Raw genomic sequence first — 27,354 nt, forward strand, 5'->3', positions numbered from 1 at the left:
GTTCTTAAAATGGACAAACGTCTGTTTTTTCCCTGTACCTTGTTTCTGCACTGAACCCAGTTACTACTTTGTGAGAAGTGCAGCGAGTGTTTCTGTTCTGGTATATTCATTTCTTTTTTAAAAAGTTTGATTGAGTTCTTCAGTTATTGGTATTTATGAGGTAACTGTTCTTCATTTTAGCTTGAATTATGTGTTTTTGAAATGTTTCACGTAGCATGTGCCATTATGGAGATGCTGGACCCCATGTGTGGGAGTCAGGCTGTGGTAGCAACTGTGATGTGAGTGTGTTTGTACAGAACTGCTCCCAAGCTCTACTGTGCCTGTGTCAAAGGACTCAGCTCCCAGATTCACAATTACTGCACTCACAATTCCTTTTGACTAAAGAGTTTGTGTTGCTGATGTCTTTATGAAATTCCATACAAAGTCAGCGTGTGCGTGGTGAGTGCGGGTACTCCACTGATAGAAGGGAGAGACACGGAAGTCGCGTTCCAAAGGTCCCTCTGGTGTGAACAGCAGCACACAAACAAACCTCCATGGGCCGCTACCAGCAATAGTATTGGCCGGGCGACAATACACAGCAGTGTAAAATAAACAAAACACACAACAAAAGACAAGCAAACACTGCAAAAGAAACTAAAAACAAAACACGTGCCGTGATCACGGCTGTGCGCTGCTCTGAATAAAAACGAGGTCCCGCTGACACACTCCTTTACTTTCAGCAGGATTTTAAAATCCCGAAACTAGTCCCTGTCCCTGTAGGGGATCCTATAACAGCCGTACAATCCTACGACTTCTTGTGAACAAAACGCAGCCGGCAGCTTCTCAGGCAGAGTGGCGGGCTGTTTGCTGCAGTCTGAGAACAGGTATCACTTTACGATTTACAGGAATGGTTTTGTTAACAGTATGTCCTTTACTTTGTGTGATATGTGTGATGCTTCACAGGATGATACACCATTACTAACAATGCTGGAGCAGATATGATCTGTTTAGCACAATGTGTTTTGGTTTGTTTTCTGTATTATGTATATAACACTGCAGGATATGTGTGGGGAATGGGTTGGGATATTTAAGTGTAATTTGTTTTGACGTGTCGTGTACAAGGAGGAAAACATTCCGAGTCATTTAATTTAGGATTTGGAATGTTTGACCCAGAGTTCACTCCAAATCAAATAAAAACAAATCAAAGCGATTATACACTTACTTTATTTAAAACATTTTTAATGTGTTCTGTTTAATTTCATTTTCCCCCTCAGATTCCTGAATAAATCTAGGCTTTTCTTTTTCTTTGCTCTCTTCTGCCGTTGTCTAGCTATATCAGCATCACACTATACACATGTAGGGACCCCAGCCTTGCCACAGGGACTTTGCCATTGACTTCACTGCATTGTAAACTGTGCCCCCTCCCCACACTTATGATTAAGAACTCTATGGTCATGTTGCCATTGACCCTGGGCCATTTCGGGGCTACCCAACAATGAGCAAAGGGCTTAAACATTAGGGAAACATGGCATGTCCCCCAAATCAGTTTCCCCCAGTACATTGTAGCTAAATAAATACAATATATTTAAATATACAACATCAACAGTGCTATGGCAGGTATTTCTATATATATTTTCAACATTGTTCTATGTATTCAGATGTATAATATAGTGTAAAAGTAAAGTACTTATTGTGGGTATTGAATGGGATATATCAGCATTTTGATTCCCAGCATAAGGTTTCAGTATAGCAGTTAAATATTGTGCTAATGCGTTCTGTTTTTCAGAAGGCAGCTGGGATATCAGACTGGTCAATGGGAGTCACAGCTGCTCTGGCAGACTTGAGGTTTATAATGAAGACCAATGGGGCACAATGTGCTATGTGCTCATTGAAATTGCCCAGCTTGTGTGCAGAGATCTGGGCTGTGGCTATGCTGCATCTGCTCCACAGGCTTCACTCTTTGGAGAGGGGACTGGTCCTGTCTGGAAACCCAGTGTAGAATGTGTTCCAGGAAGATCACAGATGCATTGCACGATAATCCCTATGCAAACAACAAGCTGTAATCACAGTGAAGATGCTGGGGTCATTTGTTCAGGTAAGAAATGAAAACAGTGACATATTTAAAAACTTCTTTGGCCATGCCTTCACCTCCCGGGTTGAGTAGCTTGGTATCAATGCAGATGCACAGCATGGTAAAGAGATCTGGTTGAAGCTCTCTGTATTCACACATTTAGGATTAGTATCCTGGATTTGAAGGGGGTGTAATGGTTATATTTACAGGACTATGATGTCAGAAGCCTGAGGCATTCTGGGTATTCAGAAGGTAGTTTGATGTCACGATCACACATTGGCAGAAATCTGGTTCAAAGAAAGTATTTTAACCCCAAAATGTCAGATAATAGTCCCACAAAAAATCACATACACTTGTGTGACATGGTAGCGTCACAGCCCAAGATGTTACCAGCAGGAATTAGAGACTAGGAGACAAAAGCTGCAGTGAAACGCTGCTGCGTACATTTCATTCACAAACACAAAACACAGGAACCAACAAACTGTGGCACAAGGGCCAAAATAAAAGGCTTAAACAGTAGGCTGTGCATTGGCCTTCACAATAAAAGGTTACAAACAAAACATTCTCACACCATTACACTCACCTAACCCTTACCTTGAAACTTACCTTGGGTGTTCTATAATCAATAATCAAACTTGAATCTTGGTTTGTATACAAGCAGTGCCTGAAATAAAATGTGGCTCCATGTTTGTAGTTCTGTAGCAGTTTTGTAGTTCTACTCTTTTGAGTGATGTCATCAAATCCACACCCTGCCAGGTGTATGATGTTATGTTTACAAACAAGAGCTGGGAAATGTCTGTCTTGTTTTCTTATTTTGTAAATACAGATTGAGAAAGAAAAAAAAGACCCCAACAGCAGATCACGATGCAGACCAGCGAGAAACAATTTCAGTAATAAAGTAAAAAGAAAAGAAACGTGTTTGATTGCATGAACTGACAGTTTGATACTGCCTGTAGAGCTGTAGAGTTTCTACAATGGAGGTGAAAAGCATCCTTCTGTAGTTATTTTGTCATGCTGTTAATAAATAAGTACGTTTTAAAGAAACTCAGTTGTATTTAACAGAGTTTCTACTACATTCAAACCCTCTCTCGCTTCAGGCTCCATGCTAGATTGTTTCTGATCAAGACGCTGGGTGATGTAAGAAAGTGAGGCACGCCTCTCTCATGAAAGAGGCAAAATAATTCCTGTTCTGCGTTCCTTGTCTTTAGAATGAAATAGTGGCAGTTTCACATGTGAAATTATTAACATAAATGTTCACCCTATTCACAAAAATTCTTCAAATTGGTTAATATGATTTAATCCAAAATACTAACCTTTAAGTTAAAGAAATAAAGGAATTGATTCCTTTATTGTGTGATACATTCATCATAGTGAAGCAATAAGGGTAATTAATCTCAGACCAATTATGAATTTGTATTTTAAATCTGACAAGTGTACATTTAAAATGTATTTCTCTTGTATTCAATGGCAGATATTCTAAACATCAGACTGGCCAACGGAGCGAACAACTGCTCTGGAAGAGTTGAGTTCTATTACAAGGATCAGTGGGAGGCGGGGTGTGGGGATTACTGGGACATGCGTCACGCTCAGGTTGTGTGCAGGGAGCTGGGCTGTGGCTACGCTGTGTCTGCTCCAGTTGGAGCACGCTTTGGGAACAGGACTGCCCCCTACTGGAGAAAAGGTTTTCATTGTTCAGGAGAAGAACAATCTCTGATCAGCTGCTCTGTAAACGATTTGACAACTTGTCATAAGGATGCCAGTGTCATTTGTTCAGGTATGAACATTTCATTTTTCCATTTGATTTTAAAATATTACAAAATAATGATGATTATTACAGCTTTAAAAATATATATATATATATATTGCAAAGATCTAATCCAAACACAGAGGTCTGTTCTCAAAGATCTGCTCCAAACACAGAGGTCTATTCTCAAAGATCTAATCCAAGCACAGAGGTCTGTTCTCAAAGATCTGCTCCAAACACAGAGGTCTGTTCTCAAAGATCTGCTCCAAACACAGAGGTCTGTTCTCAAAGATCTGCTCCAAACACAGAGGTCTGTTCTCAAAGATCTAACAGACAGTGATCCTGGTATATTGGGAACATCTGCACTTTGTAAACCCATAGCTATGGGTTTGAACCAAACCACTGTCTTTATTATTCATGTATTTAACAGGTTTAACACAGGCAATGTGACCTAAAAATGATTAATCTGAAATAATGATTTAGATAATGAAAGCATTGACTCTGTATTTTCTATATTTGAGTGTGCATTAATCCACTGTACCAGGACTGTTATACTACTACTGAATACTACCTATTAAACAAAGCAATATATTTCAAATACAACAGAACACAGGTGTAGGTTCTTATAAATAAGTGTTTTTATTATTATATAAAAGAAGGCTACAGCGATTCACAAACAATGAGCCACTGCACATGTAAAACCTCCGCTGTGTTATAATGTCTAAATGACACACAATGTGCTTTCTGTACAATAATGCAAAACATGTTTGTGTAACTCATGTAGATGTCAGGCTCATGCATGTTTAAGGCGTTTCTTCTGTTTCGTTATCATATTGATTGCAATGCGGACATGACGACTCATGTAGGGAGCTGCTCAATTATTTTTATATTGACTCCTGTTCAAAACCAATGCACAATTATAGAGTGGCTCAGGTTGTCAGTGTGTCTGCATTGGGGCAGCAGTGTGGAGTAGTGGTTAGGGCTCTGGACTCTTGACCGGAGGGTTGTGGGTTCAATCCCTGGTAGGGGACACTGCTGCTGTACCCTTGAGCAAGGTACTTTACCTAGATTGCTCCAGTAAAAACCCAACTGTATAAATGGGTAATTGTATGTAAAAATAATGTGATATCTTGTAACAATTGTAAGTCGCTCTGGATAAGGGCGTCTGCTAAGAAATAAATAATAATAATAATAATAATCAAAATGTATTTGGTTAAATTGTACTCTGCAAAGAGAGCTGTCAGCAGATATTCTCAATTAGTTTATTGAAATCAGAACTCTGTTTTCTTGTGAATGATCCCCCCCCCCTTCACCCTTCACCCTTCCCTTTACATTTTCATACTTATCTATTATTATTTATTTCTTAGCAGACGCCCTTATCCAGGGCGACTTACAATTGTTACAAGATATCACATTATACAGTTATCACATTATTTTTACATACAATTCCCCATTTATACAGTTGGGTTTTCACTGGAGCAATCTAGGTAAAGTACCTTGCTCAAGGGTACAACAGCAGTGTCCCCCCCCCTGGGATTGAACCCACAAACCTCCGGTCAAGAGTCCAGTGCCCTAACCACTACTCCACACTGCTATTGTTCTGGCAACATCTGTCCTCCACTATACCAATTTCAGATGGGATTCTCTCCCTCTTACACACCCTGCCAGGACACAATATCATTCTGCACTTTCTTGAATGTAATCCATTGCTTTGAAATGATTCCACATTGAACTCATTTCAACGTGTTAACATTTCAAAGTGTAATGCATGTGTATTCCCCTTCTGTTTAATGGCAGAACTTGGCTTTGATATCAGACTGATCAATGGGAGTAATAACTGCTCTGGGAGAGTTGAGCTATATTTCGAAGGTCAGAGAAGGAGAATGTGTGACGATGGATGGGATAATGCCACCGCTCATGTGGTCTGCAAACAGCTGGGTTGTGGCTACGCTGTATCTCCTCAAGAGGGCGCACTCTTTGGAGAAGGGACAGACCCCTCCTGGCTGTTGGGAGTAAGCTGTACAGGAAGAGAGTCCTCTCTAGAGAGGTGCCTTTCAGGACAGAACGGAATACAGGAATGCACAGATGGTTCTGCGGTCAGTGTAATTTGTTCAGGTAGGAACTCCAGTGTTGTTCTTAAGTATGTATGTGCAGGTATGTGACCAATCAGCACATGTCTAGTTTATTTCCTCTTCTATTGACTGTCAGGTGCTGCCGTTCCTGTCAGACTGGGCAATGGAAACAGCAGCTGCTCTGGGAGAGTTGAGTTCAATTCCATTGGCGTGTGGAGGGCAGTGTGTGGTAGTGACTGGGACATGAACGATGCGGAGGTTGTGTGCAGAGAGCTGGGCTGTGGCTCCGCTGTGTCTGCTCTAAGAGGATCCCACTTTGGACAGGGGCAAGGATCTGTCTGGCAGTATAGAATGGAATGTACTGGAAGAGAATCATCACTGGAGAGATGTGATTCACATCAACTTGTAGGATCATTCTGCAGCCAGAAGTATAGTGCAGGGGCTGTGTGTTCAGGTAAAGTCAGTTTTTAAAAAATACTGTAAAAAATAAATAAATAAATATTAAATAAAGGTCAAAGACAGACGTTTCGACTTGAAGTATTTTGCAATATGTTCAAGAACATATTTGAAAACAATGAAAATAATTCTAGTTGAAACGTTTGTCATTGAATTTATTAACTCTTTAGCTTCAATCATCATTCAAAACAAACCTCAACCTATTTTTTTTCTTTCTAGGAAATGCCTCCCAACAGCACCCTACCACCACCACTCCCACAGGCAAGTGGGGCTGTTATATTCAAATCTATAGAATAATGGGGATGGGTAGAACTGAAAGAACAAATTGATAAACCCAGAGAGGAAAATAGAGCAAAGGAACAATAATTGACATCCGACCTTCTCACGCCTATTATTATTATTATTATTGAGTCATTTAGCATCCAAAGCGACTTAGAGACTGGGGTTGAACCATGCACCACAGCTGCTGCTGCTGTAGAGTCACTTCCAGTAGGACCTCGGCTTTACGTCTCATCTGAGGCCATGGAATGATGCAACAAAGTCTGAAACACCCGAGATGCAGAAAGGAGCAGTTACGTGATTGTTCAGAGCAGTTCTTCACTAGTTTCATGCAGTTTAAAATGTGCCTTTGCACTTCCATCAACATAAGGCTCTTTAGTTTTAAACAGGCAATATTAAGGCATCCAGTGTGTTGAGAAATGTGTGGGCTATTTATAGGAGATGCAGTACCTTAGTTGTATTGGGCCTGTGCATCTCTGTCATTGACATCATCAGCAACCCCTTGGCTGGGATTCAGTTTGGAACAACCACTTCATAGCTTCAAAACATCGAGCACATCAAATAATTCAATCGAGCTACCCCATATATACTTTCCAGATCCTGCATATGCCAATGTTGTGGGAATGTGTAAGTGAAGGGGTTTGGATTCCTGTAGGAAAGGATTTCTCAACTTGATCTGTAGCACGGATTCCTCCCTTCTGTTTACTGAACTATTGAAGTCATCATTATAATGTATGACACAGGTGGCTGATCTCAAAGTTCCCAAACAAAGCTATTCTAAACTACTAAGTAACTCAAGCAGTGCAAACAAACCAATGTAACTGAACATCAAGACAGGTTTAGGGCTGGCAGAGAGTGGTGCACTTAGAAAACACAAGCTGTCTTTCTGTTTGCTTTTACAGTTAGCACTGCCCCGAAGACCTTCACCGGTAAGTAACACAAACACTGTGAGCTGCATTTACTGCAAAATAAGGGACTGCTTCTGGGGAGCAAAGACTGAGGAGGGTCAGGTTAGGAAAGTGACTGGAGTGGGCCAGCAGGTGCTGATGCTGGATACAGGATTAGGATCAGGAAGTAAGACTTCACAGCAACAATACAGTACAGCAACCAAGGGGGTATCATTTACAATTCTGAACTGCACAGCTGTGCAATATATATATATATATATATAAGCTGAGATCGGGGGAGGGGGGGGGGCATGGGGTTTGCTTCTCCTATCGATCGCTCCTCCCTAACTCATCTAAACATTATCCTCCACCTCCCCAGCCTCTACTTTATTGTATTGGGGGAGGGCACGGCTTCATCACAGACCACCCTGCTGACCTGACAATATGTTCCAGCAGATATTCCGACATATTTCAGCATCCCTTTACAATATTCATCAATATATCATATAGACATTTTGAAACGAGCATCTGTGCCTCATATACTGCACAGATCTGGGGTAACCCTTCCCTGCCTCAGCTGTGTTCTCAGTAACACTTTTCCAATGTCTCTCTCTGTCCAGATGACCTCCTGGATTTCATTTCCAGTTCAACTTTCTACACAGTCCGTTGTGTCTTCATCATCTGCTACCTGCTGGTAATGAGCACCGCTGTGATCACTGAAAGAGGTAACTGCTTGAGTGCTCACATATTAATAATCAGCTTGGAACCTTTCCCTGGGATGGAACCCCTTTTATAGCTCATACTCTTCAATGTGAATTCTAAATCATTGATTTTAGAGGGCACTATGCAATCACTGCGCAAAATAAGAATGAAATTCAATCACAACTTCCAAATACTTAGAGGAATATTGCAAACACACTGCAGAGTTTTTACAGCACTTCAACACCGTCGGGGCCCGGGGGGGGGGGGGGGGGGGGAGGGGTGCATTAAAATGATACCCTAAACTTTTTTTTTTTCGTGTTGTTTGAACAGTGGTAATAATAATAGTTTGCACAGGACAGGTTTGCTACTGCAGTGTGCGCGCGACCAGCGTCACCTGCGCGCCATCACGTGTGCAGTGCACAAAACGGTCAGGTATTATTGGAGGTTAACGGCTTTACAAAAATGTATCGCCATAAATCTAGCTCTCAAAATCAAAGAAAGAAAAGGGTGAGAAAACATCATCAGAACTGAGAAACGAGCAGCTTCGTAAGTATTGAACTCCTGCAAATCAAGCCAAAACTGACGTGGTTTCACAAGGAGAGTTTAACTGCAGCTCTAGCAGCCTGGACAACGACGCAGCTGTAGCTCTGTGTTGGGATCTGACAGTCACTCACCGCGGGGAAAATAAGACAACTCAGCGACAGCGCATCTCCAGAATGTTACGAGTGACCCGTCTCACTCAAACCACCCAGGTATGTGGCCACAGAAAACAACAGATTTGAGAGGCAAAATATTGTGGCGAAACTGGGTCTGTTTTACTTTTTATTTTAAGCAGAATAAGTGGACAGACTCGAGGGTTGCAGACGCAAACGGAATATCCTCCTTTTTTAATTATTTTGGGGTACACTCGGTCTCTCTAGGCTAAGACCACGTCAAAACAATAACCCCCCCCTATTCTCTAGCTATCCAGTTCTCCACTCCACGCCTCTTTTAATTCTCTTAATTCCAGTGCTCCTCTGGACACGCTCACAGCCTGTACCGGCTCTCTCGCTCTCTCGCTCTCACAGACTCCTGTCAGCTCCTGGTCTTGCACAGTTTGTCAGGTCGTTACTCACTGCCACTTTCACTTTATCTCTTCCTTTCATTCACCGCTCTCTCTCACAACTCGCGCTCCAACTGATGCCCCTCCTGTTCTTGTACCACCCATCTGGCATGCTCCCCTCCCCAACCTGCTCTCCACCAATCACTGCAGTGCATCACTCTCACTGTCAAAAGCACACCAGTGGTCTGATTTACCTGCCATAGCACTGTCAATAGGGTGTACACCATAGGTCTGATTCACCTGCCATAGCACTGTCAATAGGGTGTACACCATAGGTCTGATTCACCTGCCATAGCACTGTCAATAGGGTGCACACTATGGGACTGATAGTTACCAGCTCTACATTAAAGTCTCCAGAATGTATAATTGTGAGCACCACTGTGCACACGACCATACCTGCCTCCCTAACCCAGTTTCATTTCCTCCACAGTTTACTCCCGGATCAAAAAAGCAGACGATTCGAATCCTGCTGAGCTGTCCTCCTAACTCGGCTCAAATCAATCACTTTTGCTAAATACATGCCATGGCTAAACAGAAAGCTTTTAGTTACAGAGCTCATATTGCTTTGCTGTTATGTAGATGTTTGTTAAGTAGAATTTCATTGTTAGGTAATTAGTCTATCATTATCCCTGTTGCAGTCGGCATGGTGTTTGATTCCCTGTGTAACTGTGATGCATCTTAAGATCGATCTCTCACTGCATTCTTGAATAGCTGTTTCAATGAGTGTGAACATACTGTGCTTCATGATAGCTAACAAAATATACATAATTTTAAATATAAATTTTAATTTTAAAACTAGATAAATACAAAATTCAATCTATGTGGCATTATTTTGCTTGGAATAAAAGTACAGCAAGCCTTACATATATTTACTTTTTTGTGTGCCTTTGTTCTTAATTTCACCCAATGTTGTGCCACCAAAGCTAGATACATGAGCTGCAGGTTCAAGGTGTGTAGGGATGTTCCTAAGTCTCTATTTCTGGCTCTCCAACAGGCTTTTCCATGGAGGAGGGGGAAACCTGGGGGGGGGGGAGGGTCAGTGTGGTTAAAGTCACTGCCAGATGAAATTATTACTTATTTATTAACAGACGCCCTTGTCCAAGACGACTTACAGTTGTTACAAAATCTCACAGTACAAAATACAACATTACAAAAAATCTCATTATACAAGTCTGCCAAAAATGTGCTCCTTGCTCCTTGCATGCCCTAAGTGCTGTAGCCATCATGAGTTGATGAGATCAAAGTACAATCTGAAATATAACTTCCTGGATTCCATACTGAACAAATCCTATAGGCTAGTTTAGACGTCAATCATACATTGTGTGATTGACGTGACCGTTACACTAATTACATATTGAGAACCCTTCAGGACCAGGCGTTTCAGTGGGATGCTCACCCAGGACCAGGCGTTTCAGTGGGATGCTCCCCCAGGCGTTTCAGTGGGATGCTCCCCCAGGCGTTTCAGTGGGATGCGCCCCCAGGACCAGGTGTTTCAGTGGGATGCTCCCCCAGGACCAGACGTTTCAGTGGGATGCTCCCCCAGGCGTTTCAGTGGGATGCGCCCCCAGGACCAGGCGTTTCAGTGGGATGCTCCCCAGGACCAGGCGTTTCAGTGGGATGCTCCCCCAGGACCAGGCGTTTCAGTGGGATGCTCCCCCAGGACCAGGCGTTTCAGTGGGATGCTCCCCCAGGACCAGGTGTTTTTTGGCTGTATTTGACTATGCCTGTAAACAAACATTCACAAAAAATCTTTTTTTTACAGTAGAATCTTGGAAATAGTGTCCTTTTTTCAGAACACAGAATTTTGTTATTTTTATTTAATTTTACGATAGCCACACGTTCCCAGAAATTACACAAAACGGAGCACTCCCAGTGCACATGGAATGTAGAACCTATTTCACCTTTTTGACAAATGGTACAAAAAGGATCTGTTGATATTTTCATTTGAAAATACTTAAGTTGAGGGTGTAAGCCAGGGGTAGGCATCCCTGGTCCTGGAGTGCCACAATCCTGCAGGGTTTGTAGGTATCTTCTAATCATTATTTGCTAAATACCTGGAACAAATGGGAATTCTGACCAATTAAGACAATCATTGAATCAATTAATTTATTAAGGGGCTTGGGTAAAACAAACAACAAAAGTGTCTGTGGCGCGGGTTTCCTACCCCTGGTGTAAGCTAAGCCTTTACCAAGGAATGGAATTCTACTGTTGCGAATTCAATGTACAGTAATGCTGCCCCCTGCTGGTGTAATCTGGCAGTGCATCAGTGTTCAGAAATGCACAGGGTTTTGTGAACATAACAGATGGAAACTATCCATAACTCGCCAGTATAATAGCGCAATCATACAAATCTCTTGTTACCAGCTATGTTGCAGTGTGTAATATTCATGCATTAACCTGTATGTTTTCCTATAAGATTACATGTGATTGTGTTCTCATTCTTCTGCTCTGTTCATAGTTGTATGGTTCTCATTATAACCACAGTTAGCTTTCTCTAGCAATCAGAAGAGCCAGTTACCTGTCTGGTGTCTTCTGGTTTTTGTAGCAGCTGTCAAAACTTTTACTCCAGGGGTGCCGAACTCCAGTCCTAGTAGGCCGTGGTGTCTTCTGGAATGTCAAAACTAATCTGTGAGTTTAGTTAAATGGCATAATGATTTGATAAATTAGAAACATTTAAAACATGCTCAGGCCTATTAATGTTCAGATACTAGTGTAACTTGAATTAAGTGCACCTTCTAAATCATCAACATGCAAAATACGGACGCAGTGTAACTTATTCGAATATTATTTGAATAAATGAGCTGGACGCAGACGTTTTACAATGTATCATTTTTATTTGTATTACTGCAGCTAGCTGATAAACACTTCCCTGTCTCTCAACACATTTAGCTGTCAATAAAGCTTATCGAATACAAGACCCCGAAACAACCCAATCCACTACTGCACACCAATCCCGAAAACCAACTGCAATACGAACAGGTGAGTTTATAAATGAACCAAACCCTAAACACCAATAATTCGTATTTCAATTATCATGATCTCAATAATACTGGTAATACTGCTGTTTTTTTTTAACCAAATAAGATTTTTTTTGTTTGTTTTTACTAACAATTATTACAGTATTAAAAGTTGAACAGCTGCATCAATTCTTACAAAAATATTTATTTTCCTTTTATTAGTCAATTAGTTCTCATTCCCCTACAATTTATAGACACAGTTTAGGTTTACTAAACTCCAAATGACCTTAATTATTTTTGGGAATGTTCTCATTTAATTATCCTACATCGTCATTGGGTGTGATACATTTAGCATTCTTAAACTTTCACTTTCGCTTATCAGAAACGCGGCGTGCCTCATCATTACTGGGAACGACACAGGCTGCTGTACAATTAGAGGACGCGGCGAAGATAAACCCGTACTAAAGGTAAAAACAAAACCACAAATAACTTATTTCTGTTGTAGATTTAGACTTAAGGTATGTTAATGTTGTATGATGATCGATAAACAAAAATGGTTACAATTTAAACAAAGAAGGCTATGGAGAACAAACACGGAAGAGCCGACTTTAGTGTCACAGTTTTTGAACCCTGAATGTCTTTCCCAGTTACAGCACACCTGATAAAATAAATTACAACAGAGATGATATACAGCATGTAAATATTCTGACGGAGGGATAAGCGCAGTTTTTAATAAGTGAATTGGTGTAGGCTGCATCTTAAATTGTAAGCCTATATTTCATCATGTATAACCTCCAGACATTACATTTTTAATAGCCAATGTTTGTAACTAACGAGATATATTTTGTATTCTGCGTATTATTTTCAGCCTACATTTTAAAAGTATCTTTAAAAACACACCCCTGTAATCCGGGAAATCGTTTTTTATTTGGTGAAAATTAACCAAAGCACGAATTACATTGTTTTAGGAATGTCCCGGTTTGAGCTGAGAACCCAGGCGTTAGATAATATAATATAAAGTTCTTTTTTTTCAACTTTTCACGTCTTTATATTTGTATTTTCGTTAAATGTATTGTTGCACTAATTTCCGCATTTAATATATTTTTACGTTTTCACATTATTTTTTAGACGTCAAAAATCCTTATATAACCTATAGGTTATAATTTAAATACTTGTAGTCTAGTCGATTGAAATTCTATAGAATTCTGTTGGCTATTCTGTAGATTCTATTGGTTTGTATAGAGATTTGGGACTTTAGCCTTAATATTCAATTTTGTTTTGTTTTGTTTTTTTAATTCTCGGCTCCACACACAACAGTCCTCCCTCTACTCAGCATAAATATATATAAGAAAAAAAAAACCTCCAATCACGTTTAAGAAAAGTCCTTGCGTCGCCTGTTGCCAGGTGAAACAGAGTTGTACAGGTTTGTAACCGGTAGTGGTACATCCTGAAGGTTAGATAAGCAAACAGTCATATATACAAATCCTCCAATCACGTTTAAGATACAGCAGGTCCTTTCTTGCATCAGTGGTTGCTAGGAAGAACTGAACTGGGCAGGTTTGCTTATCTGTGACTTCAGTTACCCGCAGGGCGCCACACGTTCTGAAACACACAAGCAAAAAAATAATACTCAGTAAAACAACGCAGTTCAATTTTTTGACTTTCACAAGCCAGTGAAGCGAGATAGAGCAAGTTTATGAGGAACCCAATAAACATGAACCAGGATTTTAAACTTGCCTCTAAAATGAATATAATTGAAGTGTAAATGAACCTTTGCTATAATGAATATTGGTGCTTAGATAGGCTACAGTTTTATTTGTTTGCTGCTAAAAATATATATATATATATAGAGCCAATTTACACATTCACTTCATTCATGAGACGGGCAATTTTAAAATCCCGTCTCAAAGCCTCGCGGGATTGTGGAGCCGGTTGGCAATCGTAGTCACAAGTCGACAGTAACGCAGACTGGCTGAAAGTGTGACCGACAGCTACGACCACTTTGCTGCGTCAGCTCGGAGGGGCTTCAGTCCTTCTGGCTCACCCGTAAAAGTGTCTGCAGCTGACGTTCGGCTTTTGTCTGCGAGAGAAGTATAAACCAGCCTTAATACGAGGAGCAACTACAATAGAGTGGGCCAGGTGGATGCTGACTGAGAGTTCTGAGTTGCGAACTGAATATATATATATATATATATATATATATATATATATATATATATATTCTTTTGGTTTACATTACTGTTTTCTTCATTTTTGATACATTCTCCTCATATTTAACCACACCTCGTTTATCTGTTGATTTCACATATCGGAGGACCCTTGTCCCCCAAGGCAGGCTGATAAATAGCTGCAGTGTGGAGTAGTGGTCAGGGCTCTGGCTCTTGATCAGAGGGTTGTGGGTTCAATCCCAGGTGGGGGACACTCTGCTGCTGTACCCTTGAGCAAGGATTGCTCAAGTAAAAAACCCAACTGTATAAATGGGTAATTCTAAAAATAAGGTGAGATCTTATAAATCTTATAACAATTGTAAGTCGCCCTGGTCGTCACTGCTAATAAATAAATATTAAAAGAGATTCAGCTGTGTGTATTGTATTATTCTCATATTAAATTATGGAGTGCTCCTCTTTTCATTTACAATTGCTTCTGGAAATCACATTGAAATGATTTTCAAACTAAAGTATATACAAGTTTCTGGCTGTAAACAGGAAGGGAACACAGCTTCTTATATCCCTTACAAAAAAATATATATCTGGAACATTGCTGTTTATATTGCAGCAAACCACAAAATCTTCTTTGCAACCTCTCTGTTAACTTAGAATTGGATCACAGCAAGGCTGTAGCTACCTGCAACCTGTTGCTACCTGGGGAATTTTGGTTTGTTGCAATATAACAGCAATATTTCAGATATATTTCTATAAACAAACCTTTTTTGTAAGGGATGAAATCACAATTTACACTTGGCCAGGTTAATTAGGAAGTGGCTGGATTAAAAGCACTGATGCTTATGCCAAATATTTTGCTTTCAAATTTCATTTTTTTTTCTGTTTTTAGATGATGTCACTCTTCCAACTGTGTCTTGTGTTCTTGCTGTATGGTGCAGTGGGTATGTACTGTATCTGTCTCTTCAGTATGAATAAGCAGTGTGGAGTCGTGGTTGGGGTGTGGAGTCGTGGTTGGGGTGCGGAGTCGTGGTTGGGGTGTGGAGTCGTGGTTGGGGTGCGGAGTCGTGGTTGGGGTGTGGAGTCGTGGTTGGGGTGTGGAGTCGTGGTTGGGGGTGCGGAGTCGTGGTTGGGGTGTGGAGTCGTGGGTTGGGGTGCGGAGTCGTGGTTGGGGTGCGGAGTCGTGGTTTGGGGTGGGGAGTCGTGGTTTGGGGTGCGGAGTCGTGGTTGGGGTGTGGAGTCGTGGTTGGGGGTGTGGAGTCGTGGTTGGGGTGTGGAGTCGTGGTTGGGGTGTGGAGTCGTGGTTTGGGTGGGGAGTCGTGGTTTGGGTGGGGAGTCGTGGTTGGGGTGTGGAGTCGTGGTTGGGGTGGGGAGTCGTGGTTGGGGTGGGGAGTCGTGGTTGGGGTGTGGTCGTGGTTGGGGTGGGGAGTCGTGGTTGGGGTGGGGAGTCGTGGTTGGGGTGGGGAGTCGTGGTTGGGGTGCGGAGTCGTGGTTGGGGTGGGGAGTCGTGGTTTGGGGTGGGGAGTCGTGGTTGGGGTGGGGAGTCGTGGTTTGGGGTGCGGAGTCGTGGTTGGAGTGCGGAGTCGTGGTTGGGGTGCGGAGTCGTGGTTGGGGTGTGGAGTCGTGGTTGGGGTGTGGAGTCGTGGTTGGGGTGTGGAGTCGTGGTTGGGGTGCGGAGTCGTGGTTGGGGTGTGGAGTCGTGGTTGGGGTGGGGAGTCGTGGTTGGGGTGGGGAGTCGTGGTTTGGGGTGGGGAGTCGTGGTTGGGGTGGGGAGTCGTGGTTTGGGGTGCGGAGTCGTGGTTGGGGTGGGGAGTCGTGGTTGGGGTGCGGAGTCGTGGTTGGGGTGTTATTTCGTTTCACTTTGCTTTCAAAGCAGAATGAAGAAAATGAAAGCACAACATTTTAACAAGTGTCTTGTTGGATCGATGGGTCATGCTTTATTTTGAGGGGCGCTTATTAACTATTAACGAATAGTAAATATATTAATAAACATTAGTTACTAGTCTGTTAACAGTTAATAAACTATTTGTTACTTGATTTACTGTAACTTTTCTCACAGTTAATAAATCAATTAATAAGATAACTGAATTACCTGTTGATGCTTCTTTTCTATTCTCATTAGAGTCTGGATTGCGTTGTGTTCGGGATTTGCAAGAGAAACCCTACAGTGATGTCACCTTCAGCTGTCGTCTGGAAGGCGTCAGTCCCCAGGATGTCGTTGCTGTCACCTGGAAGAAAGGAAATGACGTTGTTGCTCAGGTGAAACAGCATTCTACTGTACTACCCCACCTAATATTCCTGCAGGAATTCTGCACACTGCTTTCAACCTGACTCCAGCCTGGAATGGACCTAATGTTTGAAGTCTCTGTGAAATCAGGAACAAATTGACAGTAATAACAAGCCAAAGAGTCCCATATCTCTGCTTCATTTCTACATCTTTTAAACTGGTTCACAGGTGACACATACTAAGCAAATACAATAAGTATTTATCACATGTGAGCAGTGAATTTCTCTAGCATGTTTGTTATTACTCTACATAGTAACACAATAGTGATAACATGTCATTCATTCTCTCACGTATTTGTTTTTTATTTTGTGTACATCATCATGTTACTTGATAACAATATGACTAACTGAAGAAACACAGCCCCTACCAGATCATCTAGGTTTTCATTAAAAATGACTGCTTTTGGGTTATTTTATTTGTTAATATGTGGCAATTAAGCAAAGCTATGGGACTCGTTTGCTTGTTATTACTGCCAGTTTGTTTCAGATTTAGCGGCGACTTCAAACACCAAGAGCAGAAATCAGAGCAAATACGTCTGATCTTCCTCGTCAGTTTTTTTTTTTTACAATTATTTTTACACCAGTTTTTCTTCCAATTTGAAATATCCAATTGTTTTTAAGCCCCTGTCTCACCGCTGTAGCCCCTGCAAATGACTCTGGAGAGGTGAAGACAAGCACACGTCCAAGCATCCTCCAGAACATGCGCTGTCAAGCCAGCGTTTTTATATCACACTGTAAGCCCACAGTGAAGCCACCAGACCTATCACTTTCCAACTTCAGTAACTTTAATTCTGTTATCTAGGATGAGGAAGACCTTTCATTTTCCTCACCTTTCCCTTTACAAGAAAGCGCTGTTGTTGTAATAGTTTGTTTATTGATTACATTACTTAGATTACTATTAATACAGGTTGAGTCCATTGTTGGGTAAGAGAATTGATGTCACTGGTCGTGTTAGACAGGCGGTCTCTTAATCCAGGTAAATGAAAGCACAGATATCACTGGGTGAAATTTAAAGAGGTCACTTAGACCAGGTGGTCTCTAAATAAAGGAGCAGGTCATATGAGCAGGTTTGACTGTCTGTACAATCTAAACTACTGTGATATCATTTGTGGGGCCCCTAGAAACAGTGTTTTAGAGAAGTCATTTAGAACCCGATTGATGTATATCTGGTCTTCAGGCTGTCCCGGGTGTAAAAAGGGAGAAGCGAGGTGTACCTGGAGATCCCAGAGCAGAGGTCAGAGAGGACGGGCTTGACAAAGGAGACATGTCGCTGCTCCTCAAAGACGTTCGATATACAGACCAGGGCTCCTATCACTGCACTGTCGCCACTCGCTCCATGGAAATATGACGAAACTGTCAACCTGTTTATACCAGGTGAGTCTTTATACTACAGGTAGATATGATAACCCCAGACCCCTTCATTTTCAGCTCTCTCCCTCCCTTTAAACCTTCATTAATTCATAGTTAAGCCTTAACTGCATACTGGATAAAAAGAAACATTGTTTAAATTAGCAGGGAGAGAAAACAAACTAGTAACACTACTGGAAACTAACTAAAGCAGTGGAAGTTAGTAAGCTGGATTTGGTGATTAGTGCAGGTTCAAAAAGAATCAGGTGAGATCAGTTGACGTTGTTTGTTAACTCAATGATAAGGGTAAAAAGAATCAACTTCCTTTGCTAAGCAGAGATTTAAAAAGTATGTTGGAACAAAAAACAGCAGGGCAGGGGTGGAGCAGGGTAGAAAACTACTGATATAGCTGAAGCAATAGTATATAATTACACCATTATATTTCAAAATATATATAAAAAATGATGATGACCTACATTTGCACATTTTCATGATTTGTTTATTGCTAAAAAACCATATCCTCTTCCTCTCATCCAATCAGAGCCTGAGTATCCCACAGTGTATTTCGACTCCGTGACCAGCACTTTTACCTGTAATTCTACTGGCTGGTATCGTGAGCCGAAGGTCCAGTGGACCAATGAGAAAGGAGAGAATCTGACTGACCAGTCAGAAACAGCACCAGCAGAGAAAGAGGGTGAAGTGTACAAAGTGATGTCTGTCCTGAAAACTAGTGATCTTCACCAGCAGTACATCTGCACTGTCCAAGAAGGAGGGATAGAAAAAGCAATACGCAACTTCCTCACAAGTACGTGTGTATTTATGATTTATTTAATTATTATTTATTTGCAATCGGCAATTCTTCTTACCCCTGTTTTTCTCCCCAGTTTGGAATATCCAGTGGTTTTTAAGACCCTGTCTCACCATTGCAACCCCACGCAGTGACTGGGGAAGGTGAAGACAAGCACACTCAAGCGTCCACTGAAATGTGCATGTCAAGCCAGCCTCTTTTTTCACTGCAAGCCCACAGCTAAGTCACCAGACCTATTGCTTTGGAGGACTACGCAGGGGACAGCACAGCTGACTCACAGGCACCTGGCAGAGTCAGGCAAGGATTACCCAGCTGACTTGATGGTGCACGATTGGTCAAGTGCTGCCTGGGCGGGGAGGGTTCGAGTCAAGTAATCCCTGTCTCATCGCGCACCAGCAACTCCTGTGGGTGGCCCTGCGCCTGCAAGCTAGCTGTGTTGTATCCAGATCTGACGTGATGGGTCTGTTTGGGTTCACTGTCGGCTTGCAGTGTGAGAGGAAGTAGCTGGTTTGACGGGACACGTTTCGGAGGACGCTTGAGTGTGCTTGTCTTTGACTCTCCCGAGTCACTGCGTGGGTTGAAGCGGTGAGGTCTTAAAAACAATTGGCCATTATCAGGGGGTAAAATAATTGATTCCAAATAATTAAAACAATGTACAAGCAGTAATGACTGAGAAACAGTAACCTGCAGCAGTATTTCATTTTGTGAATACACCTTTTATATATATTTGAAATGGGTTGTATTTAGACACTAGTACTGGCAGTCAGGTATTTGTTTTTCATTGACTTTCGTTTTCTCAATTTTTGTACAGATGGGAAGACGGAGCTCTAAGTCTTCTCTCAGAGGTAATTGTTGATTTATTTTGAAACCTCACAGTTTAATTACATCACATTGTACAGCAAGGATCTTCAATTCCAGTCCTCCAGGGCCACCAAAGTGGTTCTGCATTCCATTCCAGCTGCAGCTCTTAATTGCTCAATTATGTGGCCATTTGAAAAAGGTTTTAAGAGACATTTTTGGGGGGTATATTTTTCATTTGATGATTTAAATGAAGCACTGTCTTTATTTATTGAAGATACAGTTTACTTGTTGTAAACATTGTAAAGCCCCTGAGCAAAAGTGTTCACTTTTTGTTTTTCTAATAATCAAATACTTAGAGCAGTAAACTAACAGATTAATAGCTTGGTGGTTGCAACAAAAACCAGAAACACAATACAAGAGTAACCCTTTCAATAACAGTCATCATTATTTTCTACAGAGGTAACCTAATGCTTTTTTTCTTTTAGCTCCCCTGCCATGAAATGGAGAAGAGCGAATGCAAACCCTCAATGTGAGCGTTGTGTTGAAATGATGAGGATGTTTGTTAAGATCAATGTAAACGCAAGCTTATTTCTGTTCGTTTTTTTGACTTTCTGTAGCTGGAATAAGTTTCTGTTATAAGATCTATATGCAGAACAGTGTGATGTCGCATTCTCATTGCAACATGACATCTGGTTCTGCACGAAGCCTGATCTGGCGTGCGATCGTATTCAATGACAGAGTTTTTATATATTTTGTGATCCTCTGACCTATGCTGTGTAAAATGCACATTCCGTGTTTTTCTGTGTCATTCCAATGCAAACGGATTTCTAGCATCCCTGGTAATAATAAAGGGCATCATAGCGAGGAGGTGCTGTACTCAGACTTGGGTCAAATGCAAATTTAAATGCAAACTGTTGAACTATTTGCATTTGACTTGATATTTGCATTCTGAAATACAAGCATTTGCATTTCAAATCATGGGAAAGCTTCAAAAACATTTCAAATGCATTTAAATACTGTTCAATACTACAACTACTACTACTACTAATAATAATAAAAGTAGAGACTTTTCAGTATTGCTGGAAGCAAAGTTTATCAACCTGAAAGATACAAACTGAAGGACTCCACTTTTGAAAAGTAAATGTTTATTATCTAGCCATTTAAGAGCTACAAATAATTGAAAAGCTATTGAAAGGCCAATTATTACTTTTAATTGAGAGTTCAATTTAGTAATTTAGCGCTCAATCAATTTAGAACTATTGTATGGAAGAGTATTTGAAATGCATTTGGTGTTTGTCACATATTTGTATTTCGTTTGGTAGTAAATGCATCACATTTGCTTCGAGCAAATTCAGAATTTCAAATACATGAAGACATTTGTATTTAAATGCATTTGACCCCATGTCTGACTGTACTACAATGTTGTTGGTTTGTTTAGAAGCAGGTTTGTGGTTGTTAAGAAGTCATTGCTAAGAATGCGACTTTTCTAGTGTATTGTAATCCCACCTAATAGGCTCTCGGTAACTGTCAGAGCCACACATGCTGCTACATACAGGTAGGCTACCGTATTACAGAAAATAAGCAGCCGCCTGACTTCTAAAATGTCATGAGTCATGGAATAAAACATCGGCAGCGTTTGAAAATCGTATTAATAAAGATCGCCCTCGTATAGAGGCTGCTCTATTAAAATAAACGCAGCGACGCCAAATTGAAGTAATACGGTAACACAGGGTAGTAACAGCATTTATAATGTGTTATAAACACTGAATAGATGATATAAGAAGTCTGCAATAAATGAAAATATAAAACTGTATATTAGCTGTAAACAAATCAGGACAAATCACCTTAAACACACATGATTTACACTTCATTGTCTGGGTCATTTATTTTGTATTTTAAAATAATCTGTTTACAGAAAAAAGGTTTTTCATTATTTGTACAAACAAATAGAAACACCTGCCATAGCAGTGTCAATATGGTGTAGGGCCTCCATGGGCAGCCAGCATGGCAATGATTGGACGTGGCAGGTAGCGATTCTGCAAGGTGCTTTTTAAATTGTGCTGGAGGGATACAGGACCATTCCTCAATGATTACCAGCCTCTAATTCCTTCAGGTTGTGTTGTATTGGGGGTGGAAATCTGCAGTCAAGTCAGAATGGTCCATACATAGAGAGAGTCACATCACTTTAGAGACTGTTCCTTGTGAAAAAGCCTCAGTAGTAATTTGTGCCTATTTGAAAAAGGAAGCATCTGCCAGCCAAACACCTCTTATCAGCCCTCTATCAAAGTCTGTCAGATCTATTGCCCTGTGGTCCCATCATGACTGAAACAGACTTGTGTCAGGGAGATGCATCTTTTACATGTAACACAATACATGTCAGGAATACCATTTCAATCAGGCCTGTGGATGACACAAAAGTGTGTGCTGCATGTAGCAGGTTTTCCAATGTTTTTGTCCCATTTTTTGTCACCATTGAAGAATTCTAGAACTGAAAGTGAAAAATGAAGGGGTCAAAATACCTCCAACACCGAGAAATTATCGCCCCCTGCTGGGAGAAACAAAGAACTGCAGTTTAGTCTCCTCAATACAAGGGTGGTTGGATAGCGGCTTCCCTTTGATCAAGGTGTTTTTTTTTCAGCATGCTACAGCACTGGGGAATCTGTTCGGTAACAATTTATTTATTCAGCATATATATGTGCGTGCGTGCGTGTGTGTGCGTGCGTGTGTGTGTCTGTTAAACAATAATCAAGACAATGACAAGCATTATTTATATAATTTAGCTACATCTGGTAAATCTATAAACCTGGAGCCACATGCATACCTTTATACAGGCAACCAATAGATACAGGATGCCTTTTCCTCGTGTTATTATTATTATTATTATTATTATTATTATTATTATTTTGTTTGTAAATTATCTCATCTGATTTCTGAAATGGTTGGATAATTACCCTCACAAGCACTTCATTAGATGCACTTGGTCTACTTGTTATGCAGTTCAGTTGCAATATTTATTTATTTTTGCTTATTTTAACAATAATGTGAATGAAATATCATTACAGGAAAGAAGACATTTCCATGGATATCGTAAATCACAATCAAATTGCATTACATGTGCAATCTGCCCACAGTGGAAAAGCACAAACATGTTTTAAGCCTGGCCTTTGTCGCCCTCTTCAGGACAAACTCTGTACCTGCGCAGAGCCTGATTGAAAATAATTCTTTTTCACTTGGTGTGGTTCCATTGGAAATGTAGGGCTCTATTCACACAACCTTCAGGACTGTTCCAAGCACTGTTCTGTTAAAGACTCTTGATTTCTTTTTTTTAATGGTTTAAATGAAGTTAAATAACGTTTTATGAGAGTGGGAGAAATGCATTGTTTATTATTAATTTTATTACATTTATTTTGTATTATTATTCAAAGCACTGTTTAAGGTCAATAATACTTATAATCAGGTTTTAAATTAAAACCAAAATATAAAAAAGCACCCAGTTTAATAACTTTTTTTTAATGTTTAATGTTTCTGTTTATCAATTAACATTTTTTCCCCATATAATGTTTTGTACAGTTTGAATTTTCAATAAATGTTTTGTTCTGCACCTACTTCTGAAATGAACATAAACTAAGTGGACTGTCAACAGCAGCTGCTCTCTGGAAACGTGAAGTGAACAAAAAAGCTTTGGAGAAAATGTTAAACACACATAAAATACAGTGCCTTGCGAAAGTATTCGGCCCCCTTGAACTTTGCGACCTTTTGCCACATTTCAGGCTTCAAACATAAAGATATGAAACTGTAATTTTTTGTGAAGAATCAACAACAAGTGGGACACAATCATGAAGTGGAACGAAATTTATTGGATATTTCAAACTTTTTTAACAAATAAAAAACTGAAAAATTGGGCGTGCAAAATTATTCAGCCCCTTTACTTTCAGTGCAGCAAACTCTCTCCAGAAGTTCAGTGAGGATCTCTGAATGATCCAATGTTGACCTAAATGACTAATGATGATAAATAGAATCCACCTGTGTGTAATCAAGTCTCCGTATAAATGCACCTGCACTGTGATAGTCTCAGAGGTCCGTTTAAAGCGCAGAGAGCATCATGAAGAACAAGGAACACACCAGGCAGGTCCAAGATACTGTTGTGGAGAAGTTTAAAGCCGGATTTGGATACAAAAAGATTTCCCAAGCTTTAAACATCCCAAGGAGCACTGTGCAAGCGATAATATTGAAATGGAAGGAGTATCAGACCACTGCAAATCTACCAAGACCTGGCCGTCCCTCTAAACTTTCAGCTCATACAAGGAGAAGACTGACCAGAGATGCAGCCAAGAGGCCCATGATCACTCTGGATGAACTGCAGAGATCTACAGCTGAGGTGGGAGACTCTGTCCATAGGACAACAATCAGTCGTATACTGCACAAATCTGGCCTTTATGGAAGAGTGGCAAGAAGAAAGACATTTCTTAAAGTTTGCCACAAGCCACCTGGGAGACACACCAAACATGTGGAAGAAGGTGCTCTGGTCAGATGAAACCAAAATTGAACTTTTTGGCAACAATGCAAAACGTTATGTTTGGCGTAAAAGCAACACAGCTCATCACCCTGAACACACCATCCCCACTGTCAAACATGGTGGTGGCAGCATCATGGTTTGGGCCTGCTTTTCTTCAGCAGGGACAGGGAAGATGGTTAAAATTGATGGGAAGATGGATGGAGCCAAATACAGGACCATTCTGGAAGAAAACCTGATGGAGTCTGCAAAAGACCTGAGACTGGGATGGAGATTTGTCTTCCAACAAGACAATGATCCAAAACATAAAGCAAAATCTACAATGGAATGGTTCACAAATAAACATATCCAGGTGTTAGAATGGCCAAGTCAAAGTCCAGACCTGAATCCAATCGAGAATCTGTGGAAAGAACTGAAAACTGCTGTTCACAAATGCTCTCCATCCAACCTCACTGAGCTCGAGCTGTTTTGCAAGGAGGAATGGGCAAAAATTTCAGTCTCTCGATGTGCAAAACTGATAGAGACATACCCCAAGCGACTTACAGCTGTAATCGCAGCAAAAGGTGGCGCTACAAAGTATTAACTTAAGGGGGCTGAATAATTTTGCACGCCCAATTTTTCAGTTTTTTATTTGTTAAAAAAGTTTGAAATATCCAATAAATTTCGTTCCACTTCATGATTGTGTCCCACTTGTTGTTGATTCTTCACAAAAAATTACAGTTTCATATCTTTATGTTTGAAGCCTGAAATGTGGCAAAAGGTCGCAAAGTTCAAGGGGGCCGAATACTTTCGCAAGGCACTGTATATTCTACTATAACAATGACCACACAGTGCTGCTTTAACTAAACAATACCAGCAGACCAGCATATTTCGCTCAGGTCTTTGTAACTAAACAATACCAGCAGACCAGCCTATTTCATACAGGTCTTTGTAACTAAACAATACCAGCAGACCAGCCTATTTCATACAGGTCTTTGTAACTAAACTATACCAGCAGACCAGCCTATTTCATACAGGTCTTTGTAACTAAACTATACCAGCAGACCAGCCTATTTCATACAGGTCTTTGTAACTAAACAATACCAGCAGACCAGCCTATTTCATACAGGTCTTTGTAACTAAACTATACCAGCAGACCAGTCTATTTCATACAGGTCTTTGTAACTAAACAATACCAGCAGACCAGCCTATTTCATACAGGTCTTTGTAACTAAACAATACCAGCAGACCAGCCTATTTCATACAGGTCTTTGTAACTAAACAATACCAGCAGACCAGCCTATTTCATACAGGTCTTTGTAACTAAACAATACCAGCAGACCAGCCTATTTCATACAGGTCTTTGTAACTAAACAATACCAGCAGACCAGCCTATTTCATACAGGTCTTTGTAACTAAACTATACCAGCAGACCAGCCTATTTCATACAGGTCTTTGTAACTAAACAATACCAGCAGACCAGCCTATTTCATACAGGTCTTTGTAACTAAACTATACCAGCAGACCAGCCTATTTCATACAGGTCTTTGTCCAGTGACTGCTGGGTCTGATGTAAGAAGAAAAAAACAGAGCGATTCAGCCTATTGTATCTTTCAAAGGTTTGCCTGCCAGTTGAAGGAGCCAATGATAGCAGGGTAATACTATTGTGAAGCTGCTCAAGGAACACTACAGGTACAGACTTGAATCCTCCCAGAAGCTGAGGGTGTGAAGTATAGAAGAACTGAAATGTCCGCTCAGGATAGACAAACACCAAAAAGATAACAAAGTTACAAACTGAATGAAAGGAGACAGGACAATATTGTGGGATCAAATAAAAGCAGGTTTTTCACATCTTCATCGTGCCCAGCTGGCACGAGCCTGTGAGGCTCTGTTGTCTTCAGAGCTCAAGCTCGGGTTCAAATGATTTCAGTCGCTTCTCGACTCTGGGATCAAGCTATCAGACACTTCCAGATGGTTAGTCAAGCTAACAGCCCCTAAAAGACTAAAACATGCCATTTAAAACACATGAAAGCCCCGTGCAGCCAGTCTACCCAGGCTAAGTGGTTGAGAAAGAGAGAGGGAGAGAGGTGTAAAGGGAAGGGGTGTATATCTCACTGCTCATGAACACACTGCTCCCAGGTAGGAAACCCACTGAAATCATTAAAAATTAAAAATGACAAACAACATTTCCATTGCTTGATTTTCAAGCACAATATTTTTAAGCAACACAGGGTAAATATTTCAGAGTGTTCAATGACTTCCTGTGCGGGGACCTCTTCACTACCTGTGCTTCCTGCCTGGGGTCATTCAACTGCATCATCAATATCTTTGTAACTCCATGAAATCATAAAGACAGGTAAGTTTTGTTTGTTGTGAAATCATCAGTGTCTCTGCCTCACTGCATCAAGCCTTATGACAGTAGTACAAAATCTCCACAGAACTAAATATGTTGTTATTTGTTCCTAAAATGATTACAACTCCTGTCCCACTCTCTCCTCTCCGCCCCTCTCACACTGATTCAGCAGTCTCTGCTCAGCCTGCTTGTCTAAACTTGGCCTCAGTCCCAAACCCTGCCTCTTAGAGCTTTATATAACTCCTGGAATTCAGAAACACTGGTAAGCTTCATTTCTTGTGAGACCCATCCCTGTCTCTGTATCATCTCAACAGAAACAGCAGAAGCACATATTGTGATTCCAGCCCAGGATCACACTTCATGGTGAATCGAGGGTATTGACACAACTATTCCAATGGCTGGAGTTCCATCCTTCTTATATTCCTGTACAGAACTAGACACTCTAACACAGCAGTCAAACACATTGTTAATACTGTGATAAATCAGGAGAAATGGACAGTCTAAACATGGAAACAAGCTTGTTCTTGTTATTCCACTTGTTCTCCTTGTTGAAGAAGAAAACTCCCTTCCCCTCCAAAAACAATCGAGAACTGAAGTGGAGGCATTTCTGTCCATTTTACCCACTCAGATCCCTCGCTTTCTAAATATATTGGTGCGTCTGAAAAGATAATAACACCGTCTTCAAATACAAGCTAAAGATTGTCAGATTGTCAAAGTATTTTATTTTAACAATGAAAATAAATAAAATAAAATAAATTCATACAAAAAGTTGTATTTGTTTTTCATATAAGAAATATGATTTAGAATTTGCACTTTAATCAACACAACTGATTCATTTTAAATTTGATCTGCAACAACG

At 40.7% G+C, this 27,354-nt stretch overlaps 2 long non-coding RNA genes across 2 annotated transcripts; both read left to right on the forward strand.

Moving 5' to 3' along the window:
- Positions 1–7,499: 7,499 nt before the first annotated feature.
- LOC131723154 (uncharacterized) lies at positions 7,500–10,149 on the forward strand. Its single transcript, XR_009320144.1, has 3 exons — positions 7,500–7,530; positions 8,109–8,213; positions 9,723–10,149. It is a non-coding gene; the product is annotated as an uncharacterized LOC131723154 (long non-coding RNA).
- A 2,465-nt stretch (positions 10,150–12,614) lies between these two features.
- On the forward strand, positions 12,615–21,539 carry LOC117432993 (uncharacterized). The gene is made up of 7 exons (XR_009320130.1): positions 12,615–12,716; positions 15,301–15,352; positions 16,531–16,667; positions 17,872–18,068; positions 18,583–18,846; positions 19,661–19,694; positions 20,136–21,539. It is a non-coding gene; the product is annotated as an uncharacterized LOC117432993 (long non-coding RNA).
- Positions 21,540–27,354: the final 5,815 nt, after the last annotated feature.

This window comes from Acipenser ruthenus, chromosome 53, assembly GCF_902713425.1.
Source record: "Acipenser ruthenus chromosome 53, fAciRut3.2 maternal haplotype, whole genome shotgun sequence".
Taxonomy (NCBI): domain Eukaryota; kingdom Metazoa; phylum Chordata; class Actinopteri; order Acipenseriformes; family Acipenseridae; genus Acipenser; species Acipenser ruthenus.